This window comes from Corvus moneduloides, chromosome 7, assembly GCF_009650955.1.
Source record: "Corvus moneduloides isolate bCorMon1 chromosome 7, bCorMon1.pri, whole genome shotgun sequence".
NCBI classification, from domain to species: Eukaryota; Metazoa; Chordata; class Aves; order Passeriformes; family Corvidae; genus Corvus; species Corvus moneduloides.
The window spans coordinates 1,030,192-1,047,013 of NC_045482.1; the positions used below are offsets into that span (position 1 = coordinate 1,030,192).

Genomic DNA, 16,822 nt, shown 5'->3' on the forward strand with positions numbered 1-16,822 from the left:
TGATGGCATCCCACAGCTTCCCGAAATGCTGGAAGCATGGCAGGAATTTGTGAGGAGGGCAGCGAGTGTCTCAGCCAGCTCTTCATCGGCCCTCAGATTAGATTCCTCTCATTTATTATTAGTCATCCTTATTTATTATTGGGAATGATACAATAGATGGGAATTTGGATTAGTATTCATATTAACAATCTTATAATACGTGTCTTTATTAATAAATAGTGATAAAATCTGTAAATAAATAATAAAAGCATGGGGAGGCACAGGGTGCCCAGAGAAGCTGGGGCTGCCCCTGGATCCCTGGAAATGTTCCTGGCCAGGCTGGATGGGGCTTGGAGCAACTTGGGATAGTGGGAGGTGTCCCTGCCCGTGGCAGAGGTGGGATGGGATGGGCTTTAAGGTCTTTTCCAACCCAAACCTTTCTGGGATTCTGGGATTATTTTTATTGCTCAGCCCATCGGTACCCAGATTTTGCAGCTGCTCGCAGCTGACAGAGGTTCTCATGATCCCATGGTGCTGGAGCATTCCCAAAAGATGGGGACTGGGGAAACAGGCACTCCCAAAGCTCCTGATCCCACCTGGCCTTGCATCCAAATCTGTATTCTGCTGCCAGGAAGAGAGCAGGATGCAAAGCTGGGCCTAAATGCAGGATTTTTAGACTCCTGCCTAACCTTGGTCACATCACCCAACTTGCCCCAGACTTCTTTTCCACAGGGATATCAGGAAATTGCCAGCATCCTTCTTACTCCCTCAGCTTCAAAAATCCCTTGGGACTGGTGTGATTCTCAGATCCCCTTGGTAAAGATGCTAAACCTGCAGGATTGTCCCTGAAAAAAAAAAAGGGGGTTGGGGAAAGGTGGGGAAAAGGGGTTGAAGGTTGAGGGTTGGGGGGAAGATTCCTGCAGATCCAGGTCCTCCTGCTGTGCCATGGCTGCATCAGGGCTGCCTGAGCGCCTCGCTTCAGCTCCCAGCAGCTCCAGGCTTCATTTCTGAGCTCTCTGAACCCCTCCATCCATGTCCTCCGAGTTATGGCTGCAAGAGGGAAGTTAACAACCCGTCCCAACGCCCTGACCCCACACCTGCGGGCTGCCTGCGGGCAGAGGGGCGGCACAGAGGCTCCTGTCGCCACCAGAACGCTGTGCCAGGCCACGTCTCCAGGGCTGGGAGCAGCTCAGGACTCTGCAATGCCCACACACACAGAGGTGGGGGCCCAGCGTGGCAGTGGGAACTGGGAACACAGGGCGAGTGTTGTGCTGGTTAATGGTTAAATAGCCCCTAACAAAGGCCCTCCCTAACAAAGGGGGCCCTCTCAGCTCCTTGGCAGCTTCCCCACCCTTCTGCTGCCCGCTGGAAATGTCCAGAGGCTGGGGAGGGAATGGCAGTGCTGCAGGTTTCCATCCTCTTCCCAGTAATCCTTGGAAAACACCTGGTCGCTTAGGAAGAGGACAATGGGTGCTGGGGAGAAATAATCCCCAAAAGTAACAACCCACGACCCACACACCATTCCTCACAGAATTCCAAAATCGTTTGGGTTGGAAGGGCCTTAAAGCTCATCCCATTCCACCCCCTGCCATGGGCAGGGACACCTCCCACTATCCCAGGCTGCTCCAAGCCTGGACTTGGACACTTCCAGGGATCCAGGGGCAGCCCCAGCTTCTCTGGGCACCCTGTGCCGGGGCCTGCCCACCCTCACAGCCAAGAGTTTCTTCCTAAATTCCTCCTTGGAGCCTGTGCTTGGCTGTTCCCCATCCACAGCCACATTTCCAGAAGAAATGGCCTTCGTCCTTCCTTGTGTGTCTGGACAGGCCCTTCTCTCCCAGGAATGGCCTCTCTGGCAGTCCCAGAGAGGTGGGGAGACTTCTGCTGCCTCTGCCCAGCCCTGGGACCTGCTGTGGTCCTTCTGGCACTTCCAGCAGCTCCAGAGTGGCTCAGACTGGGAATGAGGTGGCAAGCACGGCTTAAAATCATCCCCTGCCAGTTTTCCCTGCAGATCCTGGCACCAAACATCTTCCCAGCCAGCCCAGCCTCTCCGGAGGTGCTGCCCGTTCTTCATCACGGGGCTGTGATGCAAAGAGTCCAAAGAGCTGAGAATTTGTCCCTCATCATCCGCAGAACCTCCTGCAGGAACAAATAACCCCGTCCTTCTTCCCTCTGTGAGAGCAGAGCAGGTGTGGAGGCCTCAAACTATTTCTTACACCTGAGCATCAGCATTTTCCGTGTCCCAGGGAGCTGCTGGGGGGCAGTGGGGGAAATCCAAGCATTACTGCTGGCGAGGAAGTCCTGCTGCGAGCATGGGGAGAATTTGGGGGCCATAAACCCATCGGGTGGTCGGGGGGCAGGGGGAAGAAATGAGTCCTGCTGGAGTTTTCTCACTGTGGCCTGAGGGTTTTGAACCTCTGAGGACTGGCTTAGCTCTGGACAAGGGGAAGCCCGGCAGAGGAGGATTTGGGGTCCGTAAGCAACGCCCTCATCCCGTGGATGCCTCTGGATGCAGAGGGACACAGGCTGGTGCTCCCAGCCCTGGGGATGGGTCACTGACACCAAGGCTTGATATTTATCATCCAGTGGCCCACGGGAGACTGGGGTGCCCAAGGCTCCTTTATTTTTAGCTGGATAAGGGAGAGAGTGAGGAGGGAAGAGGGGAGGGAGAAGGTGGGGCTGTGTCTGCTGAGACCACGGAGATGTTTGGGTTCTTTATCTGGAATTACTCCCAAAGGAGTTGTGGATGTGTGGGGGTTTTAGAAAGATATATATATTTTTTAATATATGTATAAAAAATTATAATTGTATTATATTTATATATAATAAATATAATACATAATAGATTATATTTAATATATAATCTATAATATAATATATATAGTTATAATGTTATGTTACTATTATATAGTATATAGTATATATTATATATTATATAAAATACAATATATATCATATATTATATATTATATCTTATATATTATGTATTATATATCATATATCATATATTATATATTATGTATTATATATTATATATCATATATTATATAATATATATTATAGATTATATGGTATATATTATATATTATTTATTAATATATTATATATTAATATACGTTGTGCATTCATTATATATTAATTATATATTAAGTATATATTAAGTATCTATTAATTATATATTAATATATAATTAACATCTTATATAACATATATAATATTTAATATATAATATATATATAATATATAAAATAGATCTATTTCTGTATATTTATATATGTGTGCTTACGTGCCATCCATGTTCTGGTTTATAGATATAAAATACGTATAAACAGACATAAATTATCATTAGAAAATAGAATGATAAACGATGTTTTATCATTTCTATAATGATAATCCTAAAATGATACCATTTTACAATTATAAAATGTTACCACATCATCCTAGAATGATAACATTTATATAATTATATTTATCTATCGTTTTATGCAGGCATAAAATTGCAGACAGGGAAGGATATATTGAAATATTCCCTTTGCTCCTCCTGCCTCTCTTGAAGAGGAGCTTTAAGGTGTGGATGTGGCACTTGGGGACACGGTTTAGCGGTGACCTGGGCAGTTCCGGGGGGAGCATTTGGACTCTGTGATTTCAGAGGCCTTTTCCAACTCTACAGTTCTGTATTTCTCCTGGTGTGATTGGCATTTCCAGCCCACAGCTTTCCCCATCCTGGATTATCCATTAACTCCAGCAGCCTTCCCCCCCTCCCCATGGATGTGTTCATGGAGGCAATCACAGATCTCTGTGACTTATCCATGTTCCCGTTAAATTATCCCGCTTCTGCTCTGGGATAAGAAACTCAGGGTCTCAGCTGGAGGTGGCAGGGATGCTTTTTTTGGGGGGGTTAGAATGAGGTGTTTTGAGGGGTCTGTTTGCCCCAAAATTCCCAGCAAACCCTGAAGTGGGAACGTTGCCCATGGAGTGGGTGTTTATCCAGCCCCTGTTCCCGGCAGACTCAGCCAGGTCATGTCTTGGTGATCCATTAACCAGGGCATGGGGGGAGAGAGGCCCCTGTGCAAACCTTGCAGCTGCTTGGAAAGCAGCCAGTGCTGCTCTTCCCTGGCCATCCAAAAAAACAAACAGCCACCCGAGGATTCATCAAAAAAGGAGCCATTCCATGGGAATGCTGGTGGCAAAGTGCCACGGTGAGGGGGGGAAAGAAGGAGCTGCAGTGGTCTTGAGTGTTTGGGTAATGCTGAGGCAACGTTGCTGGAATGGAGCACGTTCCCTCTTTACTGGGAATTTTTAGAGGAATTCTGCGTTATTAAAGGTGCGTCGTGAAATCTGCCTCGAAATGTGGCCAAGGCACAGGGCGTATTCTCCGTGCTGGGGCTGTTGTCTCACTGGGTATCCAGAAATTCCAGCAGTGACAGCCCAGGAATCCCAGGAAACTCTCAGAAAGGGCAGCAGGAGATACCCTATCCCGTTCCCCCCCCCCTGCTCCCAACCTCCTGCCCTCTTGGAGCTTCTTTGGTCAGGAAACGTGCAGGAAAACTGTTGTATTTCTGATGATCTGAGCTCCTTGAGTCGAGGCAAGACCCGGCTTGCAAAGAATGTGAGTGATTTCTGTGTGGATAATAAGGAGAGGGAGAGCAGCAGGCAAAAGGAGTTTGTCTTTCATTCCCCTCAGCCCTGCTCCTGAGGCTTTGCCCTACCCAGCAGAGCTATTCCTGATTATCCCAGGTGGATTAATCCACGTGGGGACCTTCCCGAGTCCTCCCTTGTGCTTTATGGATGCAACTGCTGAACAGGGAAAAAAAAACCCAACCAAAATTTACTTTTCCCCCCAAATCCCCCCTAAACATGGATTCCTTTGCAGATTCTAGCCCGGCTTTTCCCTGCAGGCTGGTCCTTGGGAGCACAGCAGAAATCCAGCTCCAACTTCCAGTAGTGACTCCTCTCCAAAACCCTCCTGGTGCTCGCACAAACTAGAAGCCCTGACACATTTATTTGGGTTTTTTTTTTCCACAGAAAAGCCCTAGCAAGGGCAAACACAGAACTTGCGAGAGGTGTCATGGCAGAAGAAAAGCTCCAATAAACAGATTTATTACCTGAAACACCAGGGGATCTCTGACTGCAGGAAAAGGCCTGGGAGCTTTGTGCTGTGTGGCACAACTCTGAAAAGAAAATCCTTAAAATTTGCCCTTTTTGGGTGAGAGGAACCTTGGCAGCTTCAGGTGTGGTTGGGGAAATATCTCAGGGGAATTTCTACAAGGCTCAGATATTTTCTTTCCCCCCCTCTCTCCATCTCAAAAGGGACTGATCTGTGTCTTTTCACAGCAGGGAGAGCTTAAGCCTAGCCCTGAATTCCTCACTCCATCCCCAACAACACATCCACGGATAACGTGCCTTTAATTACCATTAATTACTCTGCCGAAGACACTGCCTTAATTGCTCCCAAACAAGCTCTGGACATGCACAAGCTGTAGTGGAGACAGCAAGTCCCTCAAATCCCATTCCCTGCAGGTTTGGCCCCTCCTTTCCCAGAAAATCTAATTCCCAGTGGTTTGCTTCAGGCTTTCCATGTCAGTTTTCCAGGTGATTTTCAGGCTGCCCTGATGACACAAGGCCTTGCTTCAGGGTGCTCTCGCCTCCCTGGGGATTAGCAAGGCGTGGGAGATCTTTTCCAGCAGCTCCAGGGGGACATCCCAAGCAGGAGGGATGTGAGAGTCCCTTTCCCTGCAGCAGGAGAAACGGGAAGCAAGAAGAGGGAATGAACCCTCAGCCCTGGCCAGGCTGGATGCAGCGAGTTCTGTGAGACAAGGACAGCGTGAAAAATTCAGTTTTAAGCCCAGAGTGCTCAGGCCAGGCCTAATGTCTTAGAGGGAAAGCTCTTGCTCACTGTGGAAGAATTACAAGGAGATCGACTTCTAAAACAAAACAGTGGCAGAATCTCCAACCAGCAGCGGCTGCAGGCAACAAAATCAATCCCAATCCCATTTTCCCAGCCAGGCTGCTCATCAGACACGATCTTAGTGCAGCCTGGGAGGAGGAGGGAGAAACACAAACTCGAATTCCTGAGGGCAGGACTGAGGAAATCCATGGATACAGCAACAAGCACCACATCAGCCAAAACACAGGGAAGCCCCATGGCAACCATTCCCAGGAGGAGAATATCAGAATCACAAAATCATGGAAAGATTTGGGTTGGAAGGACCTTAGAGCTCATCCCACCCCTGCCATGGGCAGGGACACCTCCCACTGTCCCAGGCTGCTCCAAGCCCCAATGTCCAGCCTGGCCTTGGGCACTGCCAGGGATCCAGGGGCAGCCCCAGCTGCTCTGGGCACCCTGTGCCAGGGCCTGCCCACCCTCCCAGGGAACAATTCCTTCCCAATATCCCATCCAGCCCTGCCCTCTGGCACTGGGAAGCCATTCCCTGTGTCCTGTCCCTCCATGCCTTGTCCCCAGTCCCTCTGCAGCTCTCCTGGAGCCCCTTTAGGCCCTGCAAGGGGCTCTGAGCTCTCCCTGGGTTGTTCTCTTCTCCAGGTGAGCACCCCCAGCTCTCCCAGCCCAGCTCCAGAGGGGCTCCAGCCCTTGGAGCATCATTTCCCCAGACACCTGTACCCCCCTGCTGCAGGTGTGGTTACACCCCCTCAGCTCCTCTCCCTGCTGCTGGAGGCTGTGCCAGGACCTGTTGTCCATCTTGGGGTCCCTCTTGGCAGTAGCCTCTGGTCCCCAGGGGGTACCTTTGAAGGCCTTTCAAATAAATACCTCTTTTATTCCCTTACTCCTGTCCAGTCTCTGTTTCTAGGAGGCCTCTTAAGGCATCACAGGTTGCTATCAATCATCACCACGAACCACTCACGTAGGCCAGGGCACCTCCTAGCCTGGCCATGGTTCCAAATGCTCGTGTTCCAAGTGAAATCCAGACCCTCCGAGCTCGGCTCCAGCATTCCCAGTGTTCCAGGTCACATTCCTGTGCCAAACACCTCCGCCAAGATCCCCTCCTGCCCAGCTGCACAGGGGATTAATGCAGGGACAATCATGAGGGCTCTGCCTCTTGCCTTCCCTTAAGTTCGAGCTCCTCCATGTGATGCCAGCTGCCAGGAATTTTATCCAAAGTTTGGTGGTATTTCATGGTTTAGCACGAGTTCCACGTCCTGGGGGATGACTTTTCATGCCCACCTTCCTTCTCAGATGTTGGAAGGGGAACTTTGCAGCCTCCTGGGTGATGCAGCAGATTGGAAAGAAGCCAGGACTTAGCATTTTAAAAAAACAAAACCAAAAAACGAGCAGACTAAAAATGAACTCCTGAGTTTTATTCCTGTTTTGGGGTTTTGCAACAGCTTGCTGGAAGTGGTTCTGCCCCTTCTAACAGCAGAAGTTGCATCAAAAGTTGTCCTAAGAAGTAATGCAGGGCAGTCAGGGGAAACAGAGGGTGACTGCAGTGACCGAGCCCCAGCAGGCTGAGGTTTCCCACCCACGAGGCCCCATCAGAGCTGGAGACAAAATCCCGTTCTCCCAGAGGTTTCAGCCTGTCCCTGTCCTGAAGCTCCCCACTTGGGAAGCTGCACCCCACCACTGTGTCTATAATAAGTAACTCTAATCACTGTCCTGAGAACCTCGAAATTCCCGAAGTGCCGAGTGAAAAATCACACGTTCTCCTGCTCCTTTCCCGAGGAAAAATGGAGCCTTTTAGCACCAGCAAGTGTGGGAAACCCCTGTTGGCAGAGGGTCTGGTGAGACCCATCCTAAATAACCCAAACACTGCCTGCTCTCATTCTTGGCACCAGAGACATCCAGTGCAGATCCGGCCCTAAACCTTTGTCCTGGTGCGGTGACAAAGCCGAGGTGCGTTTCCCAGATGGAAAAAGCCTCGGATCCCTGCACCCTCATGTCACGTCCCTGGTTGCAGTGGGGGTGTTCTTGCCACTGTTTGCAGACTCAATAAATTAAACTCCATTTCGCTCTCTCCTGGGAGACTTTAACCCCCGGGGAAGCGCGATTCCCACAGACCCCACTCTTGCTCACCCTCGGGCTCGTTGGAGGGAAGGGCAATCAGGGATGGAGGGTGATGATTAATTAATTAATCTGTGTCCCAGCCTCAGCCTGAGCCCTGGCTGATCCATCCCCAGGAGCCGGACAGAGAGGCGCCAGGGAGGGACAATCCCGGCTGCTGCCCAAGTCCCCAGGGAAGAGGAGCATTCCCCAAGGGAGCTGCAGCTGCTGCACCTCCAAAATGGTTCTTTTTGGGTGGGGTGGCAGATGGATCCGGCCCACAGGAAAGCTGCCAGCACGGACAAGCAGGAGCACCCTCAGGAATTTGGGATATTCTCCAGCCCTCATTGTCTGAGAAGCCCTGGCTCTACCAGGTGAGTCCCCATGTACCTGAGAGATCCTGCACAGGGGCTGGGAAGGGAAAAGGAAGAACTGGAAAACCAAGATCCCTGTCCCGGTGCCACTGACCTCTCCCTGACCCCATCACACCCCATGCCAGGGGAAGTCCAGCACATCTCCCCAGCTCCAGGAAGGGAGACAGATGAGATCTTGGGGTGGGCTGGGGGGAGCAGCACATTCCCAGGGAAGACCCTGTTGTTGCTTTCTCTGCCATGAGCTCAAGGACAGGGAGACCCCCCCTCATTCCCCAGCCACCTGGGCAGAGGATGGAGGTGGCTGAAGGGACCCCTTGGTGGCATCCGGGGTGACCCAGGGAAGGAGAAAGCCCTTCCCGGTGGCCCACACCCCTCCCTGAGGAATCCAAGCTATGCAGGGAGCAGAGGTCACGGCAATCAGGTGCGGTGTAAAAGGGGAAGATAAACCCCATAAATCAGGCTGTGGGAAGAGGAGGAGGGCACAAGTGCACAGAGCTGCAGGAGGATGGTACCAGGAACAACCCCCCCCACCCCGGGCAGAGGGAGGGGGGAGCTGAGGGATAACCTGGGCTCTGGAGCAGCCTGGAGAGGGGGGATGGCCAGGGAAAGGGGAGCTGAAAGTATCCTCAGTGGGAGGAGTCACTTGCTTTTCCTCTGTGTAAAAAAAACCCAACAAAACAACAACAAAAAAGGAAAACGTGGGGGGAAAAACCAGAAGCAGTGGGTTAGGTATAGAAAAAAAGCCCTCAAAATACCATTCTGCTCCAGTTTTAGTCTATTTTGTTTTAATATTGTTCCTTCGTGGAAGATGGAGGAGATGCAAAACTCTCCTTGCAAAGGAAGGATTTTAAAACCTGTCATCATTTTTCTGCTTCGACAGGAGACCCCCTCCCTAAGGCTGGAAGCTCCGTTGTGCAAGCGTTCATCCCTGTGGCTCCAGCTTTCCACATGACCCTGCATGTCCATCCGTCCTGCTCCTGGCTTAGGGAGATGATGGATGGATGGATGGATGGATGGATGGATGGATGGATGGATGGACATCTTGGCGACAGATCTGGTGACCTGCTCCTCTTTCCTGAGCCCTCCAGGTGAAAACAAGTATCCAGACACGTTTTTTGGGACACGGGAGTAGGAATAAGCTCCTGGTGAAAATCCATATTAATCCACATCATGTGGGACCATGAGGGTGGTGACAAACCCACACCAGACGCTCTGGATCTCATCCCACCTGGTTTGGTCAGAGCTGGTGCACCCTGGGAGAGATGATCCCAATAGAGGTGATCCCAATAGAGGTGATCCCAATGGAATCCCAGTGAATCCACATCAGGATACCGAGAGCCAGCTCCCGTGCAAAGTGAGGAGGAAAACGTGAGCCTGCCCCGTCTGGGGAGGAGCAGGTGGGAAACACGACCCTTGGAGCCACGGAAAATAAAGAGGGAACTGCATGGTCTCGTGGCTTTCAGCTTGATTTCACACACAGTGGGATCTTAAAATGCACCTTCCCAGTCCTGAGAAGCTCGGGAGCCTCTGGCCAGTCTCACCCAGCCTTGGTGAGGAGCGGGAGCCTCGCTGACACGGAACGCCCACGAGCCGTGCGAAAATAGGTGACTCGCTGGAGGAGCAAGAGAGAAAGCTATAAATATCCTGAGTGAGGGAAGAATTCATCACTCACTCAGCGCTTATTTTACATCCCAGAGAGCTGTTACACAAACCCCTGCCACGGAGAAAGGCCCGGGCATGAATCACTCCCCGTGAGATATCCAAGAATCCAGCCACAGAGGCAAAACCCAAAGGGACCCGGGCAGCCTTGGAGCCTCTGTTCCGACCACGTGCTCCTGTTCATATTCATCCAGGAGACACCCTTGTCCTTTTGGGAAAGATATCCGGGGGTAGAGAGGAAAGAACATCTCCCTTTGAAGGGCTTCTAATTCGAAAAGACTGAAGGGGAGCAGTGACCAGAGCCCAGGTACCATCCCCAGCCTAAAGGATCAGGGGAAAGGTTTTTTTAAGAGAAAATAGAAGAGAGAGGGATCAGCATCACAAGCCCATCTCCCTTCCTCCATGGGCTCCCACTGTGCCTTGCCTGACTTTTCCAGCCTGCAGGGATAACTGCAACTCCCTGTTCAAAGCCCAATTCATGGATTCGGGGAATCACAGAATGGTTTGGGGTGGAAGGGACCTTAGAGATCATCTTGTTCCATCCCCCCTGCCACGGACAGGGACAACTTACTTCCCCCTCTTACCTCCTTGACGGAGAGGAGAAAAGGAGCAGCTAAAAGTTAAAGTGTGAAGGCTGTGGGGATGAAACCTGTTCTCCCCAATCCAGGATCCCAGATAAGGTAGATGCCTGGAATAACCCAAATAGCTGAGATAACCTCTGGGCTGGGGCCTGGCATGTCCATCCATCACTGACCCGGGGCCAGGAGCCTGCTCTGACCTGACCCAAGCCTCCACACACCGCAGCCACTCCTCCACCTTGCAGATCCCAGCGTTGCTCCAGGCAGGGTCAAGGTCTCGGAATCCTGAATCCGTGTAGGGGAGGGTCATGGGGGCTGAGCCTGGTGACTCTGAGCTGTGCTGGAGAGCTCTGCTGGAGCAGCCAAGCCCACCCTGAAGGCAGTGGGATGGGGTGAAATGGGTTCTGACCAGCCTGGCACACAGGGGAAGGGTTGGCAGTGCCCAAGGTGGGTCACCAGCTGTGCTGTGGAGATTCTCCAGTGTCTTTGCTTATGGGACACCCCTGAGCTGGTGGGATGCTGCTCTCCAAAAGGTCAGGAATGGGCTGTGGAGGGGGCTCTGGATGAATTTATTCCCCCTGGTGAGCTCATGTCTTGGCAGGACAAAGCTGCAGATGAAGCTGAGCAGTTTCTCATCGGTCTCATCCGTGCCTCAAGCAATGCTGCCTGCTCCTTTTCTCCAGGTGGAGATAGTGAGGGTCTGTTTTCCAGCTCCTCCTCATTTTCTTATCTCTTTTCCCACTTCCCCAAAGCCTTCGAGGCCTGCAGCCGAGTCACCTCTGAAGTATGAGCCCATGTTCACCACCAGGTCAAACTATTCCCCAGAACAATCGTGGTTAAAGCCGAAGCTGAAGCCCCACAGCTTCCCTCCCCTGGAATTCCAAGGGTGGAGAGCCCTGGGAAGGGAGGGCAGCTCTGCTGACAACACGGAGGGGGTGGGTGGGATGGGAAAAATGGATCAGAGGTGTATTTGCTCATTGTGGGCTCCTTGGTGCCTCTTGCAAGGAGAGGCTCAGAGCGCAGGGCAGGCGCCCACAGGAGGCTGCAGGAGCCAGCAAGCTCTGCTCCTGTCATCATTCCTCCCGGGAAAAACAGCTTCCAGCAGCCTTAATTGGGCTTCCCTCATAAATCACCTTGATGTCACCCAGGTGCAAGCACTTCCCAGGTTGGCATGTAAAGGCATTCCCTGTTTTCATCCCGCTCCATTCTTCACCTGACCTCTCAGAGGCCCTGTCCCCAAAGCCCCAGGGAGATCCCAGGAGCCCTGCTCCTCCAGGAATGTCGGCTATCCTGGGATGTTGTGCCCTGCTCTACACACACATTGATGCTTTGAGAGCACCAATGCTAGCAGCCAGCCACAGCACCTAGTTTCCTCTCCTAGCTTAGTCATTCTTCCCAAATTTCCTTCTTTTGTGTAGGGATTCCCTCTGTTTCCTGCTACAGGCTTCATTTTCCCTGTGCTAGAAGCACTCGGCATTATTTGTGCTGCCAGGGAGGCCGGTTCGTGTGTTCAGCTATTTTTATTCCTCCTGCCGTAGCATCTAAAGAATTGTTTTTCCAGAATAATCTCTGCAGGTCAGGAAGGGAAAGAAATCATCTTGGATACAGCTGAATGGATTGAAAGCGGTTTCCTACACAACAGGACCCCATCATCCTGCTGAGGTCTTTAATATTGATGCTCCATGACTTGATGATCCTTGTGGGTCCCCTTCCAGCTGAGGATATTCCATGGGTTCACTGGCAGAAATTCAAAGCACAGCCATGTTCTTTAAGACTTCAGGTCCAGGTGTCAGAGGTGCCAATCCTGGGGGAATTGTGGGGGATCCACTGCACCTCTGAGGACTGAAGGGTTTTGGTTTCTTTCCAGACCTATTAAACCTCAACTGAGCATCCCACAAAATTGCTCTCGCTTTCAGCATGTCCAGGCCTGGCACCAGGAAACAAGCCCTGCCCCTGGCAGGGAAGTTGGAATGAGGCGATCTCTAAAATCCCTCCCAGCCCAAACCAGACTGCGATTCTGTGATCAAGCCTCTGCAAACATGGATTCCTTTCGGAAAGGATAATCAAAATATTTCTGGGCTCAGCTCATTCTCCATGGCTGCATCAGCGTTTGGGGAGTCAGGCTCCCTTTTGCTGCTCCTTGGAGGCAGCGTGGCCGTGCTGCAGCAAACCCAGCCTTGCCCACCAGCGTGGGATGTGTGGAGCATCCCTCATGCTCTGCCTGCAGGGACACGCCTGGAATTCCTGCTCCAAGCCAGGGACTGGCTGCTTCTGGCAAAGCTGTGCCAAGGAGACGAAGCTTTGCCAGCTCCTGTTCCCTGGCTCCTTCCTCTGGGGTCATTCTGGTCCCAGCGAGCCCCTGTGCCAGCCATCCCTGCTCCAGGAGGGATCCCTACCCAGCTCCACAGGGATCAGCCTCCAGCTGGTGGGTAATGACACAGGGGGCGAGTCCAAACTGCAGCACCCTCCTCAGTTGCCTCTGTGGGTGCTCGTAAGTCCAGGCTGTGCTGAGCCCAAGTGCCAAAACGTGTTCTCCTCATTGCACTCAACCAAAAAATCCCCACGGTTGCTCCTGAGGGAGGACATCCCCCTGCTTGAAGTGCACATCTGGATCAGGAGGAGAAGCAGCAAATGTATGGAGATTTTCTGGAGAAGAACAGCCTTTTCTGGGTATTGATGCTGTCTCTCATTTGTGGGACACGCCTGAAGGTCTGAGTGTGCCTTAGACACTCCAAGCTTTCAAAACGCTGTCTTTTTCCTCATAGTAGCTTTCAAAAGGCTGTCTTTTTCGTCCTAGTTGGTGTTTGGAAGATGGCACATTCCAGAGCTTCTTTCAGCACCAGCCAGGTTTAAAACTGAGCCTTTTGCCCTCAAGAGTGTGAGCAGCCTGGAGCTGTTGGTTGAGAGGAATCCCTCCAGCAGTCCCTGGTCGGTGACCCTTGGTGTTCCCCTCAGTCTGCCAGAGCTGGAGAAGTGCTGTTTTCCAGCTGCAGCTCCCTCTTGGATCGCATCCTCACTCCCCAGCTGCTCCCTGGCCAAGGGTCTGGTCAGCTTTGAGGGCGACCCTGACTCTCCCTCCTCATGCCCACAGCACATCCCAGTCCGATCTAGCCTTGGACCAGCCTCAGTTTTGCCCTTTCCCTCCTGTTGTCACCATGAGGGCTCCCTGCTGGACATCTTATTCCCATCAGGACTCATCCCAAACCTTCTGGGCCCACGGCCCAGCTCAGCTCTGGGCTCAGGGTGTGTGGCAAACCCAAACGAGCCGTCTGGCCACAGTTCTCTCTCTTAATCCTCCTCTGGCCTCTTCTTCCCTGTCCAGGCATCATCTAAACCCTAACCCAGCCCTGCTTTGATCATTTATTCACAGGCTGGACAGATTCTCTCCGTTACGAGCTACAGGCCTCTAATTGGATTGAGGGCCAGGCCTGCACCTTCCCCTGTAATTTAGCTTTAATTAATGCCCATTTATTATTAACTGTTTTCAGCTGGGCTTAGGCTTAATATCAGCTGGTTATTACCCAGAGGCCAGCACGGATTGTTTTCATCTCCTTTATTACCCATTTCAGTAATTTTCCCCCCTCCTCTGCTGACAGATGCCCACAGAATGTGCACGATCAGCATAAAGGATCCCTGTGAAGGAACAACGGGGCTTTCAAAGCCACCAGAGCCCGAGGAAATCCTCCCCACATCCCCAGGTCAGTGCCCAAGGCACGTGGACAAAGGAAAATCCCCCTGTGTTCCGCAGGAGATACACAGTTTATATTTTTTTTACTGATGCACCAAATCTGTAGATGAGGGTGGAAATTACCCGGGAGCAATCTTGAAAGAATTGGGGCATTTTTGTGTTCTTTTATATTTTCCCTTTTCTCATTTCTGGCTTTAAGAAAAAAAAAAATGAAAAAAAAAAAAAGGAAGAACAGAAAAAGAAACCTTTCCTTCTACTTCCTTTTATCACATTTCCCTCCCCACCCCCCCCCAAAAAAACAAACCAGCAGTAGTGAAAGTATTGTACCACAAATCCAAAAAAGCAGCAATATTTAGGAGAGGCCTTCAGAGCATGGATTAAAAAATAGGGAGCTGAAGAAGGGAGAGGAAAGGTTGAAAAAGCCCTCTAGCTCCAGCCATGAACCTAAACACTGCCAGCTCCACCAAAGCCATGTCCCCACGTGCCACAAGCCACACTCCGAACACTTCCAGGGATGGGCATTCCGCCATTGCCCTGGCCACGCTATCCAGGAGGCAATTTTTCCTGATATCCCATCTAAACTGTCCCTCCTCCAGCTTGGCCAAGAGCATCGAGTGTGCAGGGCACTGATAAAACTCCTCAGAGCTCGCGGTGGGCTCTGGTGCCAACACCAGGCACCAGATCAAGCAGAAGTCTCTACCGCAAACGGTGACAGTGACAATTTTTGAGGGAAAGCAGCAGTGGCGAAGGTGAGACGAAGAACTGAGGCATGGGGAGGCCCCTTGCTCCCCTGTTGGGGGTGGGAGGACATTTTGAGAAAGGTCAGGAAGCGTTAGAGGAGCAAAAACATCCCCAAGGAGGGATGCAATGTGTGGCTTGCAGGTAAAAAACCAGTGACAACTGCTTGGGCTTGACATTTCCCCCACCCTCAGGGGATATTTCAGTTCAAGGGGATGTTTCAGTTCACTGTTTCTCGGCAATTGTTGTGAAATTGGCAGTTCTTGCCCCATTTAGTGTTCTCTTCTCCCTGCTTTGCACTAAGGTTGCAAAATTGGCCTCTGGTTCTTGGTGGGGAAAGAAATCGACACTCCAGAGTTTCCAGGACTCCAAATCCCACCTTGCTCCCAACCTCCCTTTGCCCCAGGGGCCTGGGGGACACCAAATCTCCTTAAAACCTTGGCAGCAGCTGGGTGAGAGCAGGCAGAAGTCACTTCAAGTGGGTCAGGATGCCAGGGGACACCCCAGGCACGTGGCCTCGTGGAAATGGGAAAACGGGAAGGAGGGAGAAGTCTGTGGAGTGTTAAACCATCCCATCCCCACCGCAGCGTGAGAGCTGCCCTGGGACAATTACCTTGAGCCGAGAGCATCATCCAGCCGGGAGCTCTCTTCCCTGCGAAGGCCTCATTTGCTTTAATTACTCTCATTTGGAAGTCAATGCAGAGCGGCTTTCCTGGAGACGCCTGCCTGGAGCAGCCCTGGAGGAACTGGAAAACAACGGGAAATGTTTTCAGTTGCTTATCAGCCCCCTCAGGCTCGACGAAAAAACTGGGGAAATGCATCAACAAAACACTCGAAAGATGTTTTCTAAAGATGTTTTGCTCTTACCCAGGCTTTCAGCACAGTCAATTTCCCAGCCCTCAAGGCTGGAAAAAATCAGAGACCCATCGTCATCATCATCGTCATCATCAAAGGATTTGGGTTGGGAGGCACCTTCAGAACCACCCAGTCCCTCCCCCTGCCATGGCCAGGGACACCTTCCACTATCCCAGGCTGCTCCCAGCCCCAGTGTCCAACCTGGCCTTGGACACTGCCAGGGATCCAGGGGCAGCCACAGCTGCTCTGGGCACCCTGTGCCAGGGCCTGCCCCCCTCCCAGGGAACAATTCTTTCCCAAAATCCCATCCATCCCTGCCCTCTGGCAGTGGGAAGCCATTCCCTGTGTCCCATCACTCCAGGAGAGGACAGAAACCATAAATACTGGACGCTGCCAGTCCCAAGGACTTTTTGGTAGCCAGGAGCAGCCTGGCTGAAGGTCCAGCGTGTTTTCATCCACAGCAGCTTGGGCTACCAAAGCAGTGGCTGCCTGTGGCCACAGCAGTTTATTTTGGGAGATCTAGAAGGCATGAGATTTGGAAAGGAACAGCACACTGGCAAGGAAGGATTTCTGAAATATTTTCTAGCCCTCTAAAAACAAATTAAAACTATTAAAACAAAAAGCTGATGTTGCAGCAAAATGTCACTACACGGGGAAAGAAAAATCAAGAGCAAGCCAGGCCTGTCCCCTCTCTGTTGTCCCCCTCCTCCCTGAATTCCTTCAGAGCTGGAGCAGCGACTGCCACGATCTCTGGCTCTCCTGGGTATGAATTCACCAGGTTTCAGCCACTTCCAAGCCAGACTCTGAAAATAAGCTCTGCGTGGCCTTGCAGGTGACCCAGAACAAGCAGCAGAGCAGGGTTTGGATCACAGCTTTTAAATCCTGGCTCTGCAGCTGCCAGCGGCCCTTGTCACCAGCTGATAACCAGAAGGGCTCGATGTGGCACTGTTTGCCAGTGCCC

General features: G+C 51.5%; 1 long non-coding RNA gene across 2 annotated transcripts in view; it reads right to left on the minus strand.

Annotated features, from left to right (window-relative positions):
• Positions 1 to 9,106: 9,106 nt before the first annotated feature.
• Positions 9,107 to 16,822, minus strand: part of LOC116446659 — a 45,990-nt gene continuing 38,274 nt past the window's right edge. For both annotated transcript variants that reach the window (XR_004241301.1, XR_004241300.1), the window contains exons 3-4: positions 15,620 to 15,752; positions 9,107 to 9,955 (exon numbers count right to left, since the gene is read on the minus strand). This is a non-coding gene — a long non-coding RNA (uncharacterized LOC116446659). The remainder of the gene's footprint in view (positions 9,956 to 15,619; positions 15,753 to 16,822) is intronic.